This window comes from Juglans microcarpa x Juglans regia, chromosome 3D (assembly GCF_004785595.1).
Source record: "Juglans microcarpa x Juglans regia isolate MS1-56 chromosome 3D, Jm3101_v1.0, whole genome shotgun sequence".
NCBI lineage: Eukaryota > Viridiplantae > Streptophyta > Magnoliopsida > Fagales > Juglandaceae > Juglans > Juglans microcarpa x Juglans regia.
This window is the reverse complement of record NC_054598.1, coordinates 16,729,768-16,748,823: the sequence shown is the minus strand read 5'-3', so window position 1 is coordinate 16,748,823 and position 19,056 is coordinate 16,729,768.

Here is a 19,056-nt window from a genome sequence, read left to right as displayed (position 1 = left end):
ACCTCTACTTAGGATATAACGGAGACTTAGAGCGTCAGGACATGCAACACAAGGTTTCATACCCCCGTACATGACAGTGAATATGTAATGCATCCTAGAAATGTAGCTAGTAGTATGCAATAATCGCAGCAAAAAGTAAGGGTGAAAATAAACTTATGCCAGAATAACTAAAATCATCCCAATAATATTGATTAAACAATAAGTTCAAATCATCAGTTCAAACCATAAGTTCCCCATAACACTATGAATACCTGCCAGTAACCGTAGTACAACTCACGTTAAAACTACGTTATTTGTAGACTCGTTCTCAATACATTAGTAACATAACATTACATAACATTGTAAAAATCATAGCATGTACACCCACTAGCATTAGGTGTCGAAACATATGACTTCTCTCTGACGTTCTTTAAAAGAACCCATTCGAAACCTATTGATTGTTCTTCATCAACCCAGGGGTTACCACTTCAAATATAATCACTCTAGAATGGACATAAAAGTCCACTAGGATATTTCCACATCCTAGCCTTTAGGGTCGTGATAAAATAATTTTTCATGCAATACTTTTAAAACTGATTTTCATGATATGAATGTATGTGGCACATTTAAAAAATGATAGGTGTATGCAAAATGACAAAAATGGAACATAAGATATGACATTTCATGCTCAAAATGACAGTTATAAAATGAATGTGACATTTATCAATAAATCATAAATAATCATCAAAGTGTAAGTTAAGGCCAACTTACAGATTGTTGAAGTTGGAAGTGAGGTAGTGATTGTGATAAAAATTGTACTAAGTGAGAATCTATACTAGCTTAAGGAAAAATAAAATTTTATAGATAAAGCGGAAATTGTGAAAATACCCCATGTGACGCCCCCAGATTCCGCTTGGGATCGAACGGACATCCGAAGCGTCGGGACATGTAATACAAGGTTACCCGCTCCCGTTCATGACATATAAGATGCGATGTTGTTAACACGCATCTAGCATTATGCAATATTCGCAGCGGATAATTTTTTTTTTTTTTAGCAATACTATGCGCCAAACTTATAATATCCCAAATAGTTAAAACATAAACTATGCATACTTAAAATATCCACAATTACAGCACGGGTCTCAAAAGACTGTAGTCTCAAAACAACAAAGACCTGGCTCCATAATTACATTGCCAAAATATACCATTGGGCTAGTTCGTTGAGTAACTCGTGTAACTCGACTAATGTTGCCGGAATACTATCCAATGACCTAACTATGGAGGCTGCAAGCTCCGTGTTGTGTCTACGGCATCTAGTCAACCTCCTCCAGTCTACTAGTGTCTCCTTCCTACTCTGATCCTGACATATCGTCTACCATTCGGGAGGAATAGTAGTTAGGACTACCACGGTGAGATTTGATTACAAATCTCAACAAGTTAATAGGAAACTTCCACACAGGTTAATGATCCATGTATGGCAGTAAAAGCATGAATGCATGATCAAAGTCATAAGTAAGCATAACATAATTTGACATATAGCATGGCATAAATGACATAACTTGAACTGAAACTGAAACTTAGCTTGACGTGATATGGCATGTACATGAACTTAAAACATAATTTGGACTAGCAACATAGCATGAACGTGAACTTGAAACATAACATGGACTTGAAACATAGCATGAACGTAAACATACATAATTTGAACATGAACATGAACTTGAACATAACATGAACCTGAGTACAACATAACATAAACGTGAACTTGAAACATAACGTAAACGTGAACGTGAACATGACATAACATGAACATAAACTTGAACATAACATTAACATGAACATAACATGACATGAACGTGAACTTGAAACATATTCTTCTCTCATGGGGTCACCATGATTAAGTAATCTTATCTCATTAGGTTACCATGATTGCGTATTTTTATCTCATGAGGTCACCATGATTGACAAGAACTTGAAACTTGACATGAACATAACATAACGTGAAACATGACTTGAACGTGAAATATATGAACTTAGAATCCTATTCAATAGACTTAATTAATAAAAGTGATCATACGGGTGCTACACAGGTCCCCTTAAGCTGTGTGTCCCTACCGATTACCGCATCACAACACAGGTGTCTATACCAGCTGTGAGTGCGTTAATAAATACTCCACAGTTGTTGTGGCCCCACATATTATACGTGTCACAATCGCTGTGTCTCACATAGTGTATGCTCCACAGTTGTTGTGGCCCCGTGAATTGTTTGTGCCACACTTACTGTGGACACACGTAACATAAAGTGTGGCTCCATTAGCGTTAGTGCCTGGCTCGCTCCGGTAACCATCTAGTTAGGCCTCATTCGCAACCTGTTAACTGTACTTCATCAACCTAAGGAATTTCACACTTATTTAGACACTCTAGAGTGAACAAAGGAGTTATACGAGAATATTTACCATATCCTAGCACTTAGGATCGTGATTGACATGAATAACTTAACTGGCATACATGACATTTCGTAACATGATGTGACATGAATGTGACATAAAAGACAGAAGTCCTGACATAGCGTAACGTGACATGAATGTAAGATGACAGATATGACATACTATCCAAAGACATAAATGTAACAGACAACATTCCATAATATGGCCATACATATAACATACAATATTTCGTAACATGGCATACCATGTAACAAATAATATTTCATAACATAGCATAATACGTAACAGTGAATATTACATGACATCACATACTTGTAACAGATGATATACGTAATGTGACATACTTGCAACAGATAGTAACATGAGACAATATATTATGTAACAGATAAGATTTTTGTAATAAAATAATTCGTGTAATAGATGAACATGTCATGGCATGGCATATATAACAACATATGAACATAAACTGTAGTTCCCTTATCCATCACACATACACAGTAAACTGATAGTAAGTTAAGAGCTAACTTATCTCGATCATCGCTAGAATGACCTTTCCATAGTCTAACTTAACTTGGTCAAAAATTCCAAAACATATTATACTCTCTAGTTTCACCCCTAAAATGACATTTCCATGGTTAAAAATACTTTTGACCGATCAAATGAGTAAAGAATGAGACTAATAAGATATCCACGGAAACTAAACTCAAAGATGAACAGCTTTTATAAAGGAGTAGAAAATCTGTCCGAGATAGCTCTTTTGAATTTCTCTCTAAGAATGGAGTGAAGAAGTGATGAAAGGGAGTGAAATGTGTATTGCACGACTTTAGACTTTTGGAGGGTGAAGTTATGGGCTTGAATGACCCTCGATTAGAGGTGGCTATGTGACATAAAGTGGAGAATAGTGAGGGGCAAGGACTGCCTGTAGCAGCTGTGAGATATGGAGGTTGATGGGGTGGATTTCTTCTTTACATCAAGGCACTATTGGGTGCAGCCAATGGTAGTGAATGGCCTGCTAAGTGAGGGAGGAAACCTTTTCAAGAAGCATTGCCAAGGTGGCCAAATTCGTGGGCCTTGGTGGGCCTCAACCAAGTGGGCTTCAATTTGGGGTTTAAATGGGGTTTGGTTAGGGTTTGAGATGCTATCAAGTCCAAAACTAATTTTTCTTGGCCCAATCAAATTTTTAAGATTTAAAAGGTTGGATAATGATGTCATAACAAGGATTTGATTAATTAATAGCAGGTGGAAGTGATTTAATCAATTGATTAAACACACTGCTAGAAATCAGGTTAGAAAGGGTTTGGAGGCCAACTTTAGGGTTTGGGAAACCGTTTAGGGTTTCGGTTTCAACCAAGCTTTTGGGATTTCAATTGGATTCCAACCATTTAGGGTTTCACTAGGATTGAAACCCTCTTTGGTCTGGCACAATTTGGTTGATCAAATGAAACAAAATTTTGCTTAGGTGGCATGATCTCATACCATGATTTCCGTCACAAATCTATCTAATGATTCCTCATGGTGCCAAGTGTCTAATACTATTCACTATGTGTGGCTAAGATCTTGCCAAGTATTCAAATAAAACTTCTCTAACCTAATTTTGACATTCCACACTATGATTTGAAAACACTGCACTGGGTGCGCTTATCGAGATTACTACACTAAAAAAAAAAGCATAATAAACTTAGTATTGAAAATTTCTAAATATTCATATTAATCTATAGTGAAAATCGTTTATCAAAATTCAACCCCGAAGTACCCCTAAAAAATAATTAAATGGGCTATTGCACCATAAAATCCTAAATAATCAACTGAGTCTAATGGCGTAGACCAAAACACATTCTACACTTTTAACTACTTCAAATAATTAAATTCATATTTCTAGCACCATAGTGAGTGATAACACTGACTATGTTGATAGACTAAAACCTGTACGATTGATCGATTCGTAAAAACTTATGAGGTTTTCACGAGGTTCCTAAAGTCAATAGAAATTCCACCAGTGAATTTCTAGCGGGCTATTACGCCCTAAACTTCCAAATATTGCTACTAATGTAAATGCTCTCCAATCTTAACCAAAAGTCATAGTCCTCATATCTTGCACATTCTAAGACCGTCTATGCCTTAAAACAAATCAAAGTGATCTTAGCCTATTCATTCTCAATTCATGGCTTGCTTTCTAGTCGATGCCTATAAGAAATTTTGACTACTGATCCTCATGAATGCATGCATGACAAATTCCTCCAATAAAAAATGATCACTATAAATCCTCAATGACGTAATAAAAACTTAACTTTAAGCAAGTTCATACCAACACTTAATCATTCCTAATAAAATCCTTAAATTCTAACTAAACCTCAAGTGATGCATGATATGACTTTTCTATCAGTGACATGCTAGAATTAAATCATGCATTCTTCTTATCCCACTCACAAGGTTTTATAAATGCTCATATTTCAAGCCTAAGTAAAATAAGACAATTTCCTCAAATGAATTAAACCATACATGTTTCGATGATAAACACAATATAGAGATTAAAAGCTATTATGCCATGTTTCTAACCTCAAACTAAACCTCCAAAAATTATTCTAAGACATACTTGAATCATATCATGAATTATCAAGGCATGACATAACTAATATTTTAACCAAAGTAATTTAAACAATATACCTATCCACCAATATTTCGGCTTCTTGCTAAACATGGTATTTCATGCTATAATCACCCAGAATTAATGCTAACACTCAAAAACACAACTTAACATATAAACTAATATTTAGAGAGAAAACTTACAAAGATCCCGTAGCCCTTGAAGCTTCCCACTCAAAGCTCAAACTCAAGAACTCATTAGAACACTTAAGAACTTCAAAGAACTAGAGGTTGAGGACTCTCAAGAACACTAAAGGGAGTTTGAGGAAGTGAAGTGAGGTAGAAGTGGTGGTGGAGTGGAGTGGAGTTTATATAGGCACCAAGGGTGTGTGTGGTGTTGACAAGGTCGCTTCCCATTGGGGGATTTGGGCAGTGGTGATGATGCCGCCTAGCCTAGATCCTCCTTGGGTGGTTGGCTAACTTGGTGATCACTGCACCTTAGAGTGGGCTGAAATGGCTATGGGGATTGGAGTTTTGCCGTGTGGTAATGGTTAAAAGGTGGTGCAATTAATGCAATGCCTAAGGGTTAATGATGTTGTCGGGTATGGGGTAATTCACAAAGCAAAACTTTTTTTTTTTTTTGTCTTATTCATTTGGACTTTCCTCTTGGCATTTTGTGGCTAGTTTAAGGCATACTTGAGTATTCTCTTTAGGTGGTACATGGTGGAATTGGGTGGTGAAGTGGCGATCAAATAATATCAAATAAAGGAGAAATTTTCATGAGTCGTTCCCAAAAATTCAAGAGCATAGGGTTTTTGAAAATCAAGCTTAGTAGGAAATTTCAAGAATAAATTGAGAGGCCAATGACAAAAGTTTCCTTGATAAAAATGGTATAAAATATTCAAGCTACGGGCACTTTAGTCCATTGCACACAAAAGTACACATGGGTGCCGATTGGCATGTTTTTAGGGTTTGACATGTCATTACCCTAAATGACATTTGTAAAGGTTTATCTGAAATTCTAATATGATCTAAGAGTACTAGAAATGGATAACTAAACAAGGAAATTTAGAACAAAAGGACGAGAAATGATAAAAATAAAAATCAAGTTTAAAACATGGTTTCAAGATCACTAATCGTGTGGTGATCGATCAATGCTCTTAACCAAGATTCTATGGTACTCCAGTCTCTCAAGAGTCTCCCTCATATGCTCAAGCCATCTACGTCTCCTCTCAGCCATAAGTCTCTGAAGTTGACTAGGGGTCGAATATCCTTATCATTCAACTCTATCGGTTCCAACCATGGCGTAACTTTAAATGATGAGAGAATTTGTAGGTCATAGGATGGAAATGGAATGGATACCACGTGTGCATGAATGGATGTGGATGCCTTGATGTGGGATGATGCCATGCAAGTTCACAAGCCAAACAAATAAGGGTATTTGTTTCTCATATCGATTTCCTTCTCCCAAGTAGCTTCTTCAACATCTTGATTCCACCACAGAACCTTAACCAGAGGAATTTTCCGATTCTGAAGTTCCTTATCCTTCCAATCTATGATCTGAACAAGAATCTCTTCATAAGTTAGGTTGTGTTGGAGCGAAATATCCCTCATATCTACAATTGTTGGTATCTATTTCTCGAAACTCTTCTTGAAGAAAGATACGTGGAAGATGTTGTGAATTCCTTTGAATTCAGTGGAAAGATCCAGTCTATAAGCGACAGATCCTACTCTTTCCAATATCTCATAGGGTCCTACGTATCTTGGACTTAACTTCCCCTTCTTCCCAAACCGAAAAAGTCCTTTCATGGGCCATACTTTAAGATAAATCCAATCACCAACTTCAAACTCGAGGTTCCTTCTTCGACGTTCGATATAGCTCTTTTGTCTATCTTAGGCAGCCTTCATCCTTTCATTTATTAACTCAATTTGATCCTTCATTTCTTGAGGAATTTCAACACCAAGAATTTTTCCTTCTCCTACTTCATCCCAGTATAAAGGAGATCTGAATTTCCTTTCGATTTTGGTAATACAACAACCCATCATTCCTAAGGCTAAATCCTTCTGGCCCTTCCTTCCTTTCTACTTTTTGCCTAACTTTTGCCCATTTGGGATCTTCCATCTACCGCTTCTTTACTTCTTCCCACATAATAGGTACAATCTCTTGTACAACAGCGAGAGATGCATCTAGGTGAAGATCCTTAATCAGCAAGTTCCTCGTGTTGTAACACCCCCATAAATGTAACACCCCGCTTCTTCTTTCTGACGTAAGCAAATTCAACTGCAAAAGTCTGGTTATGCGTGTCGAACCTCAATGGTGTGCTTCTAAAGATATTATGTGATTTCTAAAGCACACCCAATGTTTTAAATACACTGAAAATATTTATATGGGGTATTTTCAGTGTTATTGAACTAAGCTTGATTTTAAATAAGACAATTATAATATTTTCAAAGAGCTCCAAAAATATTATAATTGTTGGAAATCATTTTATTAAAATGATTTAAGTTATTTAAAATATTATGGGATTTAAATTATGTTGAAAACTCTAATTAATTAAATGGTTTTATTCTTTTAAAGATATTAAATAAGACTTCATCATTTTATTAATAATGAACGAATATTATTTTATAAACTAAATTTTAGCTTAAATAATATTCTACCTTAATTCCTCTCAGTGCTTTTAATTAAGTTCCTGTTTACGCATTTTAAATCGGTATTTTAATTCCCCACCGTTAGATCGTCTTGTAGATCCCAAGATGAAGGGCCTGGATTAAATGTCCAAGCCCCCTCTCTTTCTCCCTCACTTTTCCCTTCCCTCTCTCTCTCTCTCCTCCCTCTCCCCTTGAACCCGACGGAAGCACCCTCTCCCTCACCCAATTCTCTTCTCCTCCGACCCAGTGCTGCCGCACTTCGCTTGGTCTCACCGCCACCACCACCGGCGTTCCCTCATGACGGCGAGCTTCCACCACCGAACCCAGTCTCCACCTCGCAGCCACCCTCTCCCACGCACGCCCGTAGCTCCTCACGCATGGCTTCACCGTGCACAACTCCTACAGCCGCCGTACGCGGCTTCCCAAGCCACTGCATCTCCACCACCTCACACCAGCGACCACCTCTCACAAACCCAACCACCACAAACCTCCCTCTCCCTTTCCATCGCACACACACACAACCCATAAATGGGTTTCACATTGTTCTACCGACAACCCTAGCGTCGCCGTGCGTTAGTCCTAGCCCCTCCAAGCACCTCCCTTGGCCACCATGACTCATCCCCGAACTCCTCCAAGCCATCCAAGCCCTCTACCCCTCTCAAGTCCTCTCTCTCTACCACGGCTCCTCTCCACCTCGTGGCCTAGATCCGCTGCCTCCAGCCACCGTGGATGGGAATGAAGATTTAGTGTGAGCTAAGGTGCATGGAGGTAGTGACAGGTATATTGTCTATGATTAGGATGCGTGACTCCGTAGGTTGGAATCATACGTCGGAATGTGATCAATAGGAAGAGTAAGATGAAGGTCTTAGTGTCTTAATCCTAAGGTGAATCATAAGTTCACTTTAGTAGATGGGCACTCGAGGTAAGACCTTGAGTTTGGAAGATGTAGTGACCGTAAGTGGATCCTAAAGGTTTTAACGTAGTAAAAGGCACGTAAGAGCACAGGATAGAAGGAGAGTATTCCAATTGAATTGTAGTTTATGTCTTCTAAGTTTAGTTGCTTATGCATTAGATAAAGAATGACGTCAAGGTTATGTGTATGCATGTAGGTTGCCATCTGACACACACATGAATGGACTGCATGATATGAAAGTAGCAAGAAGTCCAGATAAGTATTATGCTCATACTCTTCTAGAGTTTTCTAAAATATACGAAATGAAAATAAAATGTTTTTCCTTTACGATGCCTTACGAAACGACACGAAAGATGTTTTACGAAAGCGTGCTAAGTGTTCAAATGTATACGTATGTAATGGCCCTTCTTGGCAGCCCCTTTTTACGCAACCAAAGTATTAATTGTATACATGTGAATGGATGACTATACACAGTATCTATTGTATGTATTTTCTACGAAAAAAAGTGTTAAGGCTTATGCCTCGAGCTTTAACTGATGCTTTGACTGACGCAAAGAAAGTGTTTTAAAAGGTCCCTACGAACTGATGTTTTAAGGATGCCATGAACTGATACTTTAAATGATGTCATGAAAGATGATGTTTAAGCCCATGCACTTAAATGTTTTTCCATGAATGAACTAAAAAGATAGAGCTGAAATGAATTGAAATGCAAGGACTGAACTGAAAGAAAGGACTGAACGTTTAATGTATGAAAATATGTAACGCCCACATGAATGAATGAAAAGGGTACCAAAGGAATGGGCAGATTGCAATGCCAGCTAAGTAGTACTGGTAGTGCACCCAGTGCTACCCCTAACTGAAAATGGATTCCTAACCCCCTAAAGGAAGACCGCTAACCCCAACACACGAGGCATAACAGTGTGTACAGGCCAATGAAAGTTATAAGAAGAATGTATGTATGAATGTATCGCATTCTTTAAGAAATGAATGCACTGACGAGAGAAACGTTTTACGAAAAGAAATTCCTTTTTTAAAGAAAAAACTCCGTCCAGTGATGTTTTCAAATGAACGCATGTATGCATGTACGTATAGTATGTATGAAATGATGAATGCATGACTAAAAACCTATGTTGTTATATTTTAACTGTATGAAGTAATGCTTACAAGTCATCAACTCATTTTAGTTTTTATGTATGCCCCTCCCCCACAGGAACCAAATGAGAAGTACGCGTCAGGACGGACACGGCCCAAGGGGAAAAGCACAGAAGTCTAGGCATGAGAGTTTTAACTGTATGAGAGGCATTTTTATCTTAAGATTAATGTTTTCCACTGCAAACCTCTTTTATTCTCAAATCACATTTTATTTTATAACGTAGAGTCTTGCTCCCTAAGTATGGAAGCAAAAAGTTTTAAAACGAACAGTAATTTATGTCATCTTTTCTAAAATCATTTTATAAAAAATATCACCACAAGGACGGGCGTTACATGATCCTTCTTCCAAATTGGGATCGTCACTCTGCGACTTATGACTTGATGCATCAACTACTACTTTAGCCTTACCAGGGTGATACTTGATTTCACATTAGTAGTTGCTAATCATTTCCAACCACCTTCTCTAGCTCATATTTAAATTCTGCTGACTAAACAAGTATTTGAGGCTCATGTGATCTGTGTAGATCTTGCAGGTTGTACTTGTAATACCCGAGTCCTACTACGTAGGTCCTTACGTCATTTTATTAATTCTTTAAGTTAAATATTTTGAAATAAATATTTTTATTACTTTTAATTATTTTATTTTAAGATGAGTATGCTTTATTTTTAAAATATGCTTTATTAAAATAAATCAAGGGTATTATTTTTAAGACTTTGAAATATTTCCCTTAAGCCCTTTAATTTTATTTATTTAAGAAATGACCCAATTATTCTCTACCATTGGATTGGTAGATGAAAAGCATTCTTGAGGTGGATAAATCTCTACCATCCATCTTCCAAGCTTATGTGATAAGCTCTGACCAAAACAACTAAATCCCTTTTCACCCGTACTACGCTTCTAAGGCAAGCCATTAAGTTTTTGACCCATAAGCTTCCTAAGGAAGCTATTGAATTGACTTTTCCTTGCACCCATCGTCCAAAGCAACACAAAAGGAGAAAACAAAACAAAACTAATCCTAAGGCAGTCCCCCCCCCCCCCCCCCCAAAACTCGTCAGCTACCCTTAGGAAAAGCAAGAAAAGAGTTTCACCTTCTCCTCCAAGCTAAAGCCAATCCTCTCTTCTTCTCCTCTCTTCTCATATTCAAGAAACCAAACTCCTCTCATCATCTTCAAGCTTATGACTCCATAGCAAGCTAAGAGTACCCTTAATCATTCTCCTTTGTGTATTTCGAATTTAGCCATGGTTGATCAAGTGGGTTTTCTTTTGATATTTTTTATGTTTCGGTTTTGGGGTTTTTGAATTTTCTTTGTTGGCCAATTGTTGTATGGTAGTTTCTAAACTGATTTCTCATTTGTTTCCTCTAATATCTATTCTAGTTGGGTGGTAACCGAGTAGCAAAATGATAGCCCATGTGTTATGCTCTGTTTTGTTCCTAGCCGTGTGTTTTGCATGGCATTTTTGTTGTAGCCTTACCTTGTATTTTCTCAAATTTAAGCCATGTTTTAATTATGTTAAGTCTTGTTTTTATGTGTTAAATTAATGGAGTTGAGGGTTATAATTTTAGACATACTTTCCTCAAGGTTTATGGCCTAAATAAGCCACTAAGAATTTAATTAAGCTAGTGAGCTTGCTTTGAGAATTTTAAGTTGCCAAGTCTTGTACCATTTTTATTTATGCTATGTTTTTAGAAAAACATGTGAGGTTTTCTTAAGTTTCTACAACTCTAGTATTGTTTAATTATGTAGTTGAGATGTTGCTTAAGTGAGGGATGTTTAAAAGCATGGATGTACTAAGGTTATTAGCTGTCCAAGTGTTGCAAAATTTTCTGCTATGCATTCTGTTTTGGGGCTTAACCCAGCCCATTTCATTCCCTTTGTTCAGTTTCACCTTTTGTTCAACCAAATATAAAATTAGTATGAAGAACCATTGAAAAATAAGTGACAAAATCAACCCTCTTGTGAGCATTGGCCCTTTTGTTGGATTTACCTTCCATACGATATTACAAAGTTATTAAATGCCCTCTTAGATAAAAATTTCAGACTTGTAGTAATTGTTTGTTCCTTTCCCTTTTTAAATAAATTCCTACCATCTATGCATTCCTAACCTATGATTTTTATATATCCTTTATGTAGAAAACAATGGCCTTTAAAGGGATAGCAAGCATGTTATTTACTTTCATAAGTTTCTTTAAAATGTTTGGAATGAGGATTTTAATGTTTTGGCCTAAGTGCCATGTATGGTCGGTAGCTAAATGGGTTAAGGTTGTACCTTGTAGATAATGCTCATTAGGTGAGAATGGGTTAAGGAAAACACTTTAATCTTAAATCGGAATTAAAGTGACCGCGTAAGGGTGTTGGTTAGTAAAACTTAAAGTAAGATGGATATGAATGTGTTTATTCCATTTCATTGAATAGGAGTTTATTTTCAAGTTCAAATGAACTTACTAGTAAAGCTCGTAGGTAAGTAGCTATGACCATGTTTCTTACATCAATTTCTCTTTATGAAAGAATGTCTCTCTCTCTCTCTCCAAATGTTCCTCTAAAGAAAGAGTAAATGTATATAGTATGTACAAGCCGGTAATGCATACACGTTGGTTCTAAGTCATGAGATTTCCATACATGCTCTCTCAATAAACTTATTGATTATTCCTATATGTAGTATAGAATGAAAATATATCTTGTTCATAAAAGATGTATGTGCATCGGAGTAAGAAAAATGATGAAAATGTTTGATTGCAAAGGAAAGGAAATGAATATCTCATGCCTTATACTTCAAGTGATGCTTTAAATGAGTTTTAAAATGTCCCTATGAACTGATGTTAAAATGTCCCTATGAACTGATGTGTTATGGATGCCATGAAAAATTATGTTTAAACTCATGCTTTTAAATGACGTTTTCCATGAATGAACTATTAAATGAAAAAATGATGTTAAGTTCATGCTTTTAAATGACGTTTTCTATGAATGAACTGAAAATACGTAACGGCCATATGAATAAAAATGATACCAAAGGAATGGGCAAATTGCAATGCCGGGTAAGTATTACTGGTAGTGCACCCAGTGCTGCCCCCTGACTGAAAGGGATTCCCAACATGTGGCCACAGGCGGAATTCAGGTCCAAAAGAAGACCGCTTACCTTAACACACAGGGCATGATAGTGTGTACCGGCCAAAGAAAGTGAAATATGAAAGTGTAGTTGCTTCTTAAAATGTTTATGCATGAAAGCACAGTTATTGCTTATTTATTATATGTTTATGCATAAAAATATGGCTTATTCCTTAAACTGTTTGTGCATGAAAGCATTGTCATGATTAGCAAAAGTTTATGTATGCATGTTTTCAAAGGAAAAGAATAGATGACTTGTATGTTCACTGCATGGTGTATTACTTACTGAGTATTCCACTCACTTTTGTTTTAAATGTTTTAAACGTCCAGGTACTGACAAAAAGGCTGGGGAGCAAGGCATTATTGTAGAGGGAGAGGCAGACGCTCAGGACCTTCCCTAACTAGAATAACTATGTTTATGGATGATGGGTTATGTTTTTATGAATGTATGGACTCTGAGAGTCTCTTATGGATGAATGTTCGAATAGAATGTCTATCAGGTGTTCCCATTATTAAATGAGAAATTTAGAGTGCACGTGTATCATGTCCATGCCGATCGCATGCTATTAGAAAAAAAGAATAAGAAAAGAAAAGGACAAGGCATGTATGTCGCGATCCCGCCCTTCCCGGGGCAAGGTTGTGACAGTACCATACAAGTAGTGCCTCCAAATCTTGAAAGCGAAAACTACGGCAGCTAGCTCCAAGTCATGAGTAGGGTAATTTTGTTCGTGATTCTTTAGTTGTCATGAGGCGTAGGCAACAACTCGCTCATCTTCCATAAGTATGCATCTGAGTCTTGATTTGGACGCATCACTAAATACAATGTAAGGCCTATAGGGTTCAGGTAGAGCTAATACTAGCGCAGTTGTGAGTCTTTCCTTGAGTTCCAAGAAACTCCGCTTACATTTCTCTATCCAAATATACTTAGCATTTTTCTTGGTTAAGGCAGTAAGGGGGCTTGGAGAATCCCTTCACGAAACGTCGATAGTAGCCAGCTAACCTAGGAAACTCCGGATCTCATGCACACTAGTCTGATGCTTCCAATCTACCACAGCTACGACCTTGCTGGGGTCAACTGATACTCCTTGACTTGAGATTACGTGCCCTAAAAATTTCACCTCCTTAAGCCAAAATTCACATTTACTAAATTTGACGTACAACCTATGTTCTTTCAACCTTTCCAAAGCCAAACGGAGATGTTGTATGTGCTCTTCTTTGATCCTAAAGTAGATTCGTATGTCGCCAATGAATACAACTACAAAGCTATCTAGATAGAGTCTAAACACTCAATTCATCATATCCATAAACGCAGAAGGGGTATTAGTTAGACCAAAGGGAATGACCAAAAATTTGTAGTGCCCATATCTAGTTCAAAACGCTGTTTTAGGAATATTATGTTCCCTAATCTTAAGTTGATGATGCCCAGACCTTAAGTCTATCTTTGAGAACACAGATGCTCCTTGCAATTGATCTAATAGGTCATTGATATGCGGTAACGGATACTTGTTCTTAACCGTTACTTTGTTTAATTCCCTATAATCAATGCACATCATTAAAGACTCATCCTTCTTCTTTAAAAATAAAATTGGCGCACTCCAAGGTGATGAACAAGTTCGAATTGGTCCCTTTTCTAGTAATTCTTCTATTTGCTCCTTCAACTCCTTTAGTTCTAAAGGGGCCAGATGATAAGGTGTCTTATGGATAGGGGTAGTAGCAGGTTCTAATTCTATAACGAATTATATCTCTCTATCGGGGGTAATCCTGGTAAATCGTTCCTGAAGACCACCGGATATTCCTCAACTACAGGTATCCCTTGAATCTCTTTACTATTACTACTTTCTTCTAGTATGAAAGCTAAATAAGCAGTGGCTCCATCGGCGATGCACTTTCTTCCTTGCAAAGTAGAAATCAACAAGGGGGTAGCTTTCACTGACCCTCATGTATAACGGATTTGCCCATCTATGGGTGATTCAAAGATGATCTCCTTATTTCTAGAAATATCCTAGCGAAATGCTTAGACAGCAAGTCCATTCCTAAGATAACATCGAATCCTAACAAGTCGAAGATGATTAAGTCGACTTCCATCAGTACTCCTTCTAACTTCAGCGGGTAGCATTTCATTACGCGATTACAAGTGATCGAGCATCCATCGGGAAACGACACTACTATAGCTTAAGGTAATGTCTGGGTCAGCAGGTTACACATGCATGCAAACTTCGTGGACACAAAAGACATCGTAGGCCAGAGTCAAACAAAGCGCAGAACGTATACGTATAGCGCGACTTTACCTAATGCGTAATCACTACCAACTACTTAGCAGTTATAACAAGTAAACTACTTACTAAAGAGTGGCACTTAAGGAAAGGTATCAGTGATGACTCTCGTTTCTTCATCACCAGGGATTCCCTCGTTAATCTCTCCAGGGGTGATAGCTTATACAAGGGCTTAGGTAGGTGGCCACTGATTGGGCCGATTGCTAGGAGCGTTTCCACCTTGCGTGTTTTGAGGGCATTCACATATCATATGCCCGAATTGACTACATTGGTAACGCACTCCTAATCCTACTCGTCATTCTCCACCGTGATTCCTTTCACATTTCTTACAAGTTGTAGGTGTGGTCGTCATAACGCCTTTACCTTGTTGGTATTTTGAATAATCCTTCTCTTAGCTTTATTTCCTCCTAAAGAGGAAGAAGACTCCCTTTTTCATTCTAAGTTAATCTGAGCTACCACATTTTGCTATCCTGCTTCGGTTATCACGACCACATTAACTAATTCTTAGAAATTATTGATACGAAATTAGGCCACGTAACTGCAAATTTGTGATTGCAGTCCTCTTTGAAATTTCTGGGCCTACATCTTTTCCGTAGCAATCAAGTGGGGAGCGAACCTTCCTAGTTCTATAAATTTTGTGGCATACTATTCGATAGTGAGATTGCCTTATACCAAAGTGGCAAACTCTTAGGCCTTTTGGGTCTTCATCGATTCAGGGAAAAATCGATTATTGAACTCCTCTTTGAATCTATCCCAGGTTAAAGTAATGATGTGACCCAGTTTCCTTACTAGTAATTTCCTCTTGGTGTCCTACCAGATGCCAGCTTCTCCTTGAAGCAGATGCCCTACATATTATACTCCCTGCTCTTCCGTACAGTCACTGATCTCTAAGGTCCTGTCGAGATCTAGTAACCACTTGTTGGCTTTTAGGGGTCCCTCAACACCCATAAAACTAGGGTATCGGTAAATCAGAAATGTCTCATTCGAACAACCTCGATTCTCCTACCTCTCAACCTGAGGATTCCATCTCAGAATTAACTCATGTTGCTGCTTCATGGTCTTCGTCATCTAACGAATTGCGTCTGCCAAATCACGCCTTCCATCCAAACAATGATCCTGCCCATGACGAGTATTGGATCCTTCAGGGTTCCTTTCCCTTCTTTCACATGCCATCCTATCAGGTACCTGCGTCAGATCCAATCTTTGCTTCATGATTCAAGCCTATCCGATCTAAAGATTAAGAGTGCGTTTGGATGTTAATTGAGTTGAGTTGAGTTGAGATGATAAAATATTATTAGAATATTATTTATTATTATTATTATTATTTTGAGATTTGAAAAAGTTGAATTGTTTATTATATTTTGTATTGAAATTTGAAAAGTTGTAATGATGAGTTGAAATGAGTTGAGATGTGTTTACTTTCCAAACGAAGCCTAAAACTTATGTTCTGACATATACCTAAGGACACGTGGGTTTACCAGAGACGTAATTGCTCTAATACCACCCTGTGACACCCCCAACCTCCACTTGGGATGTAACAGAAACTTAAAGCGTCGAGACGTACAACACACAGTTACATACCCCCCATACATGATAGTTAATATGCAATGCATCCTGGAAATGTAGCTAGCAGTATACAATAATCGCAGCAGAAAGTAAGGGTGAAAATGAACTTATGCCAGAATAACTAAAATCATCCCAATAATATTGATTTAACCATAAGTTCAAATCATCAGGTAGCTTAATCTTAGTACAAAATACCAAGTTTCCAAAAATCTAAACCAGCTGCCTCATGCGCTCTATGGCACGAAGGGCCAGACCTAGAAATATCAAAATAAAATCAAGTCTCCTGTCAACGTCTGGTTCCTCCTCAATCCTCTTGATCCACTAGTCCATTTGGTTCATCTGCATCTACAACTTCTATCATTTCAAATGAAATAATAGTGGGTCCACAAATGGTGAGGTTTACTTGAAATCTCAGTAAGTTAGATAACCAACGTGCACAAAGATAGACTATGCATGAAGAATGATAAACATGAAATGCATGCAATGCAGAAAATTGTATTTGTCTTTCATTCAGATTTCTCAATAATCTACATTTTCTTATAGAGAACATAATTTCACTTCCGTCGTTAAAAAATTTAGTTTTTTTTATCATGAATTAAATGAAATCATAGAATTAACATAATGTATGGTATCATCACAGTTCTCCATATGGACTGTAAGTAACCATCGGTGACTAAAGCACAACTCACGTTGAAACTACGTTGTTTGCAGACTTGTTCTCAATGCATTGGTAACACAACATAACATAACATTGTAAAAATCATAACAAGTACACCTACCAGCATTAGGTGTTGTAACATATGACTGCGCTCCGGCATTCTTTGAAATAAACATATTTGAAGCCTGTTGATTGTTCTTTATCAACGTAGGGGTTACCACTCCTTATTTAATCACTCCAGAGTAGACAAAAGAGTTTCACCATGATATTTCCTCATCATAGCCTTTGGGGTCGTGATAAAATAATTGTTCAATCAATACTTTTAAAAATAACTTTCATGATATGCATGTATGTGACATATTTCAAAAATGATAGTTGTATGCGAAATGAAAAAAATGGAACATAAGATATGACATTTCATGCTCAAAATGATAGTTATAAAATAAATGCTGCATTTATCAATAAATCCTAAATAATCATTAAAGTATAAGTTAGAGGCCAACTTATAGATTCTTAATGTTAGAAGTGAGGTAGTGGCTGTGATAAAAATTGTACTAAGTTAGAATCTATACTAGCTTAAGGAAAAATAAAATTTTCTAGATAAAGGAAAAATTACGAAAATACCCATAAACTTTCAAATATTACTACTAATGCAAATGCTCTCAAATCTTAACCAAAATTCATAATCCTCATATCTAGCACATTCTAAGACCATCTATGCCTTAAAAAAATCAAAAAGATCTTAGCCTATTCATTCTGAATTTGTGGCATGCTCTCTAGTTGATGCCTATACGAAGTTTTGACTATTAATTCTCATGAATGCATGCATGATAAATTTCTCAAATAAAAATAATAATAATCACTATAAATCCTCAATGACGTAATAAAAGCTTAACTTTGAGCAAGTTTATCCCAACACTTAATCATGCATAATAAAATCCTTCAATTCTAACTAAACCTCAAGTGATGCATGATACGAAACAATCTTCTTTTCTGTGTCGGCTACTTGGCCAGTACGGTTTATTTCAGTCGTACCGGCAGGTAAGAAACGATATTTAAAGCCTTGCAATTTTCTCAAATAAAGCATGAATAAAAGTCAAATCATACATGTTTTGATGATAAACACAAGATAGAGGTTAAAACTTATTATGGCATGTTTCTAACCTCAAACTAAACCTTTAAAAATTATTCTAAGACATAATCAAATCATATCATAAATTATCAAGGCATGCCATAACTAATATTTTCACCAAAATAATTTAAAGAAAAAAAAAACCTATCCACCAATATTTCGGCTTCTAGCTAAACATGATATTTCAGGCTATAATCGTCCAGAATCAATGCAAACACTCAAAAACACAACTTAACATATAAACTAATAGAGTAATGCTAGATACAAGCCCAAATAGATAAGCCCCATACAAGTCTTTTATAAAACAATGGGTCCCACTAATAAATAATAGTTTTTTTTACACTTTCTTAAAGTGGGGTCCACTTTTTTACAAAGGCTTGTATGGGGCTTGTCTATTTGGGGCTTGTACAAATCATTTCTCAAACTAATATCTAGAGAGAAAACTTACACAGATCTCGTAGCCTTTGAAGCTTCCCACTCAAAGCTCACAACTCAATAACTCATTTAGAACACTTAAGAACTTCAAAGAACTAGAGGTTGAGAACTCTCAAGAACACTCAAGGGAGTTTGAGGAAGTGAAGTGAGGAAAAAGTGGG